The sequence below is a fragment of the Stegodyphus dumicola genome, chromosome X2, assembly GCF_044657685.1.
Source record: "Stegodyphus dumicola isolate Sdum_Otavi_A_Nest chromosome X2, ASM4465768v1".
NCBI lineage: Eukaryota > Metazoa > Arthropoda > Arachnida > Araneae > Eresidae > Stegodyphus > Stegodyphus dumicola.
Window position 1 is genome coordinate 7,917,846 of NC_140781.1, and position 8,112 is coordinate 7,925,957.

Genomic DNA, 8,112 nt, shown 5'->3' on the forward strand with positions numbered 1-8,112 from the left:
GAAAGAAAAAAGCAACACATCTTCTGCACAGGCCAAATTAATAAGCCTTTTTCATGTGCATTTTTTTCTTGAAGATCAAAAAATAAATTCTTTCTGTAATTTTCAGTGCCACAAAATAAAGTGAAATGTACAATTTAACATAAAACTTTTGCGATACAACACCGTACACCTTTTTTTGCGGGAACAGGCTAGAAATTTTATTACACATTTCACGTGATAATCCACCGAATTTTCCGTATTCACTACATTGTCTTTTATAGCAATAAAAGTTAGAAAACTATTATAAATTGATGCGAAAAAGACGTAATCAAAAGATACGAAAAGAGGAATATGAGCGGAAAAGTCTTTTATAGCAATAAAAGTTAGAAAACTATTATAAATTGATGCGAAAAAGACGTAATCAAAAGATACGAAAAGAGGAATATGAGCGGAAAATAAATCCAAAACAAACCCTTCAATTGCTGGCATAAAAATTGGTCGCCAAAAACAGTCTCCGGCGGTAGCTTATTCTGATTGGTTGAATTTCTTCAGTTCCCGGCGGGTTTTAGCCGCCCGTCGTCATAACAAGTCGAAAGTCAAGTTCTCACCGTCGCCATTCTGAGGCAGAGAAAAGTTTGTTTCTAATCAAACCGGAACATCGGCATAGTGAAAGTTTCTAGTCAAACCGGAACATCTATTATTCGGCCCAAGGCGTTTTGCTTACGGAGTACCTTTGCAAATAAATGCAATAACCTCCACAACTTCGTTAAGAAAATATTGAATAATTTAGATAAAGCATAGCTAAAGTGAGGGGTGAAAACCGTTAAGGGTTTAAAAAACCAGTAATGAATGAGGAGTCCACTCAAGGGACGAGAAGTTCCTTCGGCTTTCAATTTCGCTAAGGAAGGGTCAGAGACCTGTGCGATAAGAAAGTTCGAAGAGATCGCAGTCGATTTCAATGAAATCAAGACTGTTGGAAGAAAACTGGGGTGAGAGGAACTTGCCTCTGGCCCGGGAAAGGTTATGTCTTGGCTACTCTGAAAAGCAGCGGAATCGCTAATGCCTTGGGATGAGCGTGGGAAGAGAGCCGGTCCGAAGACCAAAGATGGCTGAAGGGGGGCCAAAAATGGCGGAGGAGAGGAGAGAAACGAGGAGCGAAGGGGTAGGCGGGGGGGAGTTTTCACTCCGACCTCCCGTGGAGAAACCGTTAGGGGCTAAAATGTTAGAGAACTAATTAACACAACAATCATTTTAAACTGCTGTGCTTATTTAGTTGCCTAATAATATTCCTGTACGTTTTACCCTTTAGCCCATATAAGTGGAGCTAGACGGAAGAGATACAGGATTCTTACCGTTAAGCTATGGTCAACCCTATTATTCGGTAATCAGCTTAATTCAAGTATTTTTTTGATATTCATAAATATGAAACAAGCATAAACAGAAATTATTAAATTTACATAAATCTGTTTCATTTTATTAATATTTATTATCTTCTTGTCACAAGGGATTTGGTTCTAAAAAGGATCCGTTTAAAACTTTCATTAAAAAAAAAATTCAACCTGTGAGTAACGGGCAAAATTTAGGATGTGTTTTAATGGAAATTAAGAATAATATGATTATTTAAATTTTTAAAATATGCCAATAAATGCTTTAAAAATGAAATATTCTTTGCGTGAAGTACTAGTCTCCTGACATTAGCTCAAATAATTAGCTATTTCAATGACTGTCAACAAATATATCTGGTTTTAGTGTATTACAATTTAAAGCTAAAGTATTAAGACACTAAAATAAAATAACTTTTTTTTTCCTATTTCTTAACCATTCGTATACGAAATGATTTCTTGATAAATTGCGATAATATTGTTAATGTATCAGAAATATGCCTTGAAATGTAAACACAAGAGGTAGATACTAAAACTGAAACAATTCTATCAAATATGCAGAAACATCTTTTTTAACGTCAATGATGCTAATTCTTTAATGTTATGCTGTTCTCTAATCTGAAACATATGCATTTAGATTTCGAACTATTTCTTGATAATTTCTTGTACATGGTAAATTTTAAATATCATTCTTATTACTTTGTACGGATTTATATTTATTTCAAATAACTAATTTTATTTAATTTGTTTTTCCTTCCTATAAGCTTTCATTTCCTTAATTTTCAGTGCAAGAATATTTAAGTTTGGTAGCGAGTGTAAAGGAATGCAAATTCCACCTTGAAGAAAGTTTAAAAACCGAAGTTCAGTAGAAAGAGGGAGAGTTAGGCAATTGCCGTCACCTCTGCTGCTTAAGCATCTGCTCCCAGAATTATTGCTGGTGGCTTAATTGCATTTACTTTGTTGCCACTAGTTTTCGACGGGTTTAAGAAAGAGGAATTATTCTGAGCCCTGTAGTTTAGTTCGACGACTCGCACATATCTTAAATCTTTAGTTAGTTCTTTAATTTCAGTTATCGCCCAAGCACAGGCGTAGTTTGTTAGCGTCGAGTTGATGCATTGTAAAGTTTAAAGATTTAATAAAAGGTATGTTTAACCCTTCTGTGCAGCTGCTACTCTTACAATTCTCACACAGGAACACTACAACACTCAAAGAGGCCACTACAAGTTTAAAACAAAAATTTAACAGTAGCGAGACATTTCATTATAAATTTAAGGTATTTTTACTGGAAAATACATGCATGAAACATCTTAGAAACACGTACGTTTGATTGCCAGAATACAATTCTTTTATTTCACAAACATGGCCGCCTATTCTTAAGTAGGGTTTCATCCGCAGATAGTGGCCGAAATTGCTTACCCTCCCTCTTATTTTAACCTCCTTTTTTGCAACACTGGTTACCCCACTCTTGGATTTATCACTACTTAGCAGACATACAGATGTCTTCTTTTGCACCCGCTAAGTGTTTCTCCCCGCAGGGCGAAAACTCAACCTGTTTCACGGTAGAAGGTGCTAGCATTAGGGTACCTGGGCCGAAGGCCCTGCCCCTTATCGAACAATTTGAGTATTTATTAATTTTACAAGCCGTAAAGTGAAAATATAATGTAAACAATGATAAAAAATTTTGAAGTTGGCAGTGCTGCTAGAAATTTAGAGTAAACATTAAATGTGCGTGAAACCAGTTGAGAGGTGAAAATGCCAAAGCATCTGGGGAATTGTTGGAGCTGGTGACTTGAAATGCTGTAAGAGAGTTTCTTAATACATGAGAGATAAGGCAGTACGGAAGCATTCGGTGAGATACAAATTGGGAATTAAATTAAGTTAATTAAGTAAATACTGTAGATTAAGACACTGGTAATACACTGACTACCAATAAATATTTGGACACCTATGCAAATGACTATATCTGCGGTCCCAAGGTACGCCACGGACTCTGCCGGTATATATCGTGTAGGAAACAGCATCGGCTTTAGTCGCATGCAAGGTGCCTCGCAGTTCGGAGCTCTCTGATTTCGAGAAAGGTATAATTATCCGGTATCACAAATGTGGCCGATCCTTAAGGGACATATCTAGCGATCTGAAGTACCCAATATCGACAGTGGCCTATGTGATTAAGAAATGGAAGGTGAGGGGTGATTGTCGGAATGTGCCCCGAGTCGGCAGACCAACGAAACTGGGGGATAGAGACCGACGAGTGCTGTTCAGAGAAATTCGGAAGAACCGCACCCAACCGATAGCCCTCATCCCTCATTCAACAGGCATCCGGGAGTATTGTTTCAATGAATACCCTTTACCGTTCGGATGGCAGGGTCTGGGTCTGGCGTCTACCTGGAGAACGTCTCCTGCCAGAATGCATTGTGCCAACAGTCAAGTTCGGCGAAGGTGGAATTATGGTCTGGGGGTGTTTCTCCTGGTATGGGCTGGGACCTTTGGTCCCCATTCATGGTAAGCTCAACTCCGATGCCTACTGCACTATTTTGGATGACAATGTGCTTCCAACGTTGTGGTAGTTTTACGGGTTGGACCCCTGTTACTTTGAGGACGACAATGCCAGTTGTCATGTTTCGACGTTAACCAAGGCTTGGTATGGTGCCAATGGAGTTCATCGAATGAACTGGCCTGTCCAGAATCCAGACCTGAACCCTATCGAGAACCTCTGGGACGAGTTGCATAGCCGAATTCAGGGGTGCACTACCCGTGCAAAATCGGTGAAGGAACTTCTATGTCGTCTCCAAGCCGAGTGGAAGAAAATACCACTAGCTGTCATACAAAGACTTGTGGAAAGTATGCCCCGGAGGGTCCACGCTGTAATTACCTCTCGTGGAGGCTCTACCAACTATTGATTTTGAATAAAGTTAGTTTTTCGTTTCTATCACAGGTGTCCAAATACTTATTGGTAGTCAGTGTATAACTGTACTTTTAAGATGGGAAATAAATTTACTGAAATAGGTGGGGTGAGAATCATAAGCTATGGCAATATACAAGAGTGAAAACCAGTAACCAGCGGAGAATATAATAGGTTATTTGTCAAGATATATATATATAATGCTAAAAGCATATAGAATATTTTTACAGCTTATATATATAAGAAATATTATACGCTGGCATTACTTTGCATAAATATTTCTTCAAATATGTTAAATAATAGGAAAAGTTTGTCGATTGCGTTTTCCGTTGATTGAATCTCTGGCATTTTGGCAGAAATTTTCATAATTATATTAGTGAGAGTCCTTTGAACAGATTGCTTATTTCTTTAAGAAATTTGAAAACTTCACCCAGGGAACTCAGGTTAAAGTTGTTGCTACTATTTTTGTTTACATCAGAATTACCTGGTTTTGATGAAAGTCTATTATCCTTGCTGCCGTTTTGGATAATAATTGCATAAGATATGCCATTAGTGACCTGAGAATATTTAGTTTCTATGAGCTTCGTAATTGCATTTTTGTCATTATTCGAGTGAAGATTAGCATTGTTTTTGTTAGGTTAAGGAACCTGGAACAACCCCTGAAATTGGCGATATGTCCCTCTTCCAAACAATTGCAGCACTTTACTACATCAAGTCTCTTAGCTATGCATTCGGCCCACAAGCGGCCGAGGGGTAAAGTTGCTGAACACTGGTAGTTCGGTCCGAGGTTCGAATCTCGCGAACGGGCTGGCTGCATGGGCGTTTTCATGGTTTTCATGTGTAATGTGTATATGAGCCAGTTTCCCTTAGAAAGTCCTCCAAGAAGGCATTCCTCCTCTTAGACAGATAGCCCTCGAGGCTTTGCCATAATCACACACAGACACACACACTTAGCTATGCATTCAGAAGTCTTATGATCGCCAGCGCACTTGATGCAACGCGGTCTGAGTTTGCAAATATCCGAATTGTGATGGAAGTGCTGGCATTTATAACACTGCTCAACACTTCCATTCACTTTATATTCGACAAATTCTACAGAGAAAAGTAACAAGTATTTGATTCCATACATTTTTTCTACCCCTGGAACATTTTCGAGTTGGATTTGGAATAGTGGTATGGGCACCTTAGTCTTTAGCCTGTGCATTTGGGTTACTTTCCTCACTTTAAATCCTAAATTAAATAGTTCATTGTGAATGTCATCAATGGGACAATCTATCGGAAGACCTCTTACGACTACCTTTACTGGTCGTTCATAATTCTTTGTAATGACGTAGTGATCCACTTTTAGTTGGTCTAAATAATTAGTGATACCTCTGTGATCATCTTCAGTTTTAGGGAGGATTTTCAGGAATTCTTCCCAAACCTTACCCGCGAAGTTTAATTCAGTTTTCTGTCGCATTTTTTCAGAAATTCTGAGTACTTCTTGATTTCAGGCTTAGCCATTATGGGCTTAATTTTTGGAGCGATAACATCAATAATTTCTGTTTCCATAACATTTTCGTTATTATCTGCAGCATCTTTGGGTAAATTGTCGAATTAATTGCTTAGAGGAATTTCAACGTTACTTTTGATTAACTTGGATGGTCGGGCCGTTTGGCGGGGGAGAAGTGAAGCCATCAGCATCTAAATATTGTGTTATGGAGCATTTGCTTTATTTTTTGGATGGCCGTTTAGGCATAGGGGTTTTTGAAGTCACAGCATTTACATCAGTATCAGAAATTGGTGGGTTGAGAATACATTTTTCATTCCTAATCATAATACAATCATCATCCATAACCTTAGTATCATTAGAATTAGCATTATTAATGGGGTTTCCATCGGTCGGAGATACATCACTAGGCATAGCATTCAATATACTATTATCAGTTTTAACACAATCAGATTGTACTTCACGGAATGCTTTGCACTTACCTTCGAATAATGTAAGTAATCCTTCGCAAATTGCCCTTTTCCTTTTGTAGTGGTCCATGCTAGCAGGCATTAAATCCGGTTTGAAAACAGCGAACACACCAGCCAGGGTTTGATTTTCAGTACGGATTACGGTCACATAATTCAGAAGTTTCAAATCTTCCTCATGAGTAATTGTATCTTTTAGCAGTATTCCGTTCTAGTCCTTATCTAACTTTTCGTCCGCGAATTTCACAAGTTTGTCCGGCAGTCCCGCCACGAGGTGACGAGCAACCGCTCTAGCAGAGAAAAATCAAGGTTAGGTGCGAAGGAAAGGTACATAGATAGAAGACTATTTCGCATTTCAGGAGGAAAACGTTTCGTTATTTTATACAAATTTGAAAGGCCGGATAACAAAGATGGTACAAAAGAAAAGGCCTATATTAAATTCTTTACATAGAGAGGTAACAAAAATTGAATATAATTTTAAAAAATATGTTAAGGGCCTATTTTAAATTTAGAAACAGAAAAGTAGAAAATAGCCTACCACTGCATATGTCAATGAAAGTAATGAGTAATGTGATTTCTGTGCATCCTTTTCACAGTGTATAATGTTTGCCAAGAGTGCGTAGTAAAAATGTGTTGTATTTTATAATGTGTTGAAGATGCTGGCTAATACCAACGGTAAAATAAGTACAAATTTGAGAAACTGAAGTTACTTTGCGAAAGTAAGAGACCTCCTGAACAACTGTGACTATCGGATGTGAAAAGAAGCTGAAAACCCTCTGATCAAGAATGTGACGCTACGTAATTAAATGTAACTTAGCTAGTTAAAAGCGTCGGCAAGAACAAAAATAAGGTGAAATAATGAAGAAATAATAAATACATACATATAAATAGACAAAATAAGCAAAAATAATATAATAGGTAAATATATATATATATAATTAACTTAAAATAGAAATATTTAGATATCGTAGCTTAATTATATACTACATAAACACATTAAGGAGATTGTATTTTATACCAAGTAAAATTCAATTCAAGAAGCTAGCCTAATGAAGTGGAAAAATGTTAATACATATATCGATATATATTGTTACAAAATTTTGTAACCAGATAGATGATTCTAGTGCTAGACAGCTATGCCGGAAAATTAAAAATACAGGCGCAAGTGCATTTAACTTTCAGTAAATTCGTATCTTGGTGATTTCGAGAGATATCAACAAGCTGACAACGGTTTGGCCGATTTATTTTGCCGCCAAATTTGGCGAGAAATTGCCAAAAGTGGTCAAATTTCTCGACATTTTCATCCGGTCCCTGCATCACCGTAATATGCATTGAAATATAATAAAAGTTATTGACCATTATGTTAGCTGTAACCGTAATTCCAACTTTGTATTGCATTCCAGTAATTTTGAGAAGCAGAAAGTACTAGAAATAACTGGGCGACCAGTTGAAAACTATTTAAAACCGAACAGAGCATCTGCTCTCAGTTGCTTAGTTACTGTTGTTGTGAATTGTTAGTTTCACGTGAACTGAGATATCCGAGTTAGTTTTCTCTTTAGATGATCTTTGCATTGGGTTGCGTTTAACGTTGTTAATAGTTTGAAGTGTAACTACTGATTTTAATATGTGTTATTGTGAAAACCTGTAGGAGAATTTCTGTGGAAATCACCAGAATTTTGAACTGTTCCTTTTGATTAAATAAATTTCATCAACCTATCGTCGTACCTGCGTGCATTCAATCTATTACGAACCCGTAGGCACGCAACACTTTCTGATGTCAGGAGTGGGATTGAATACCCGTGACAAGAGTAATAGTTAGAAACTAAGACAGCTCGTGACTGCCTTTAGTGCATTCCAAGAAAAGATGGAAGAGGTAGTCAAATCCGTTAAAGA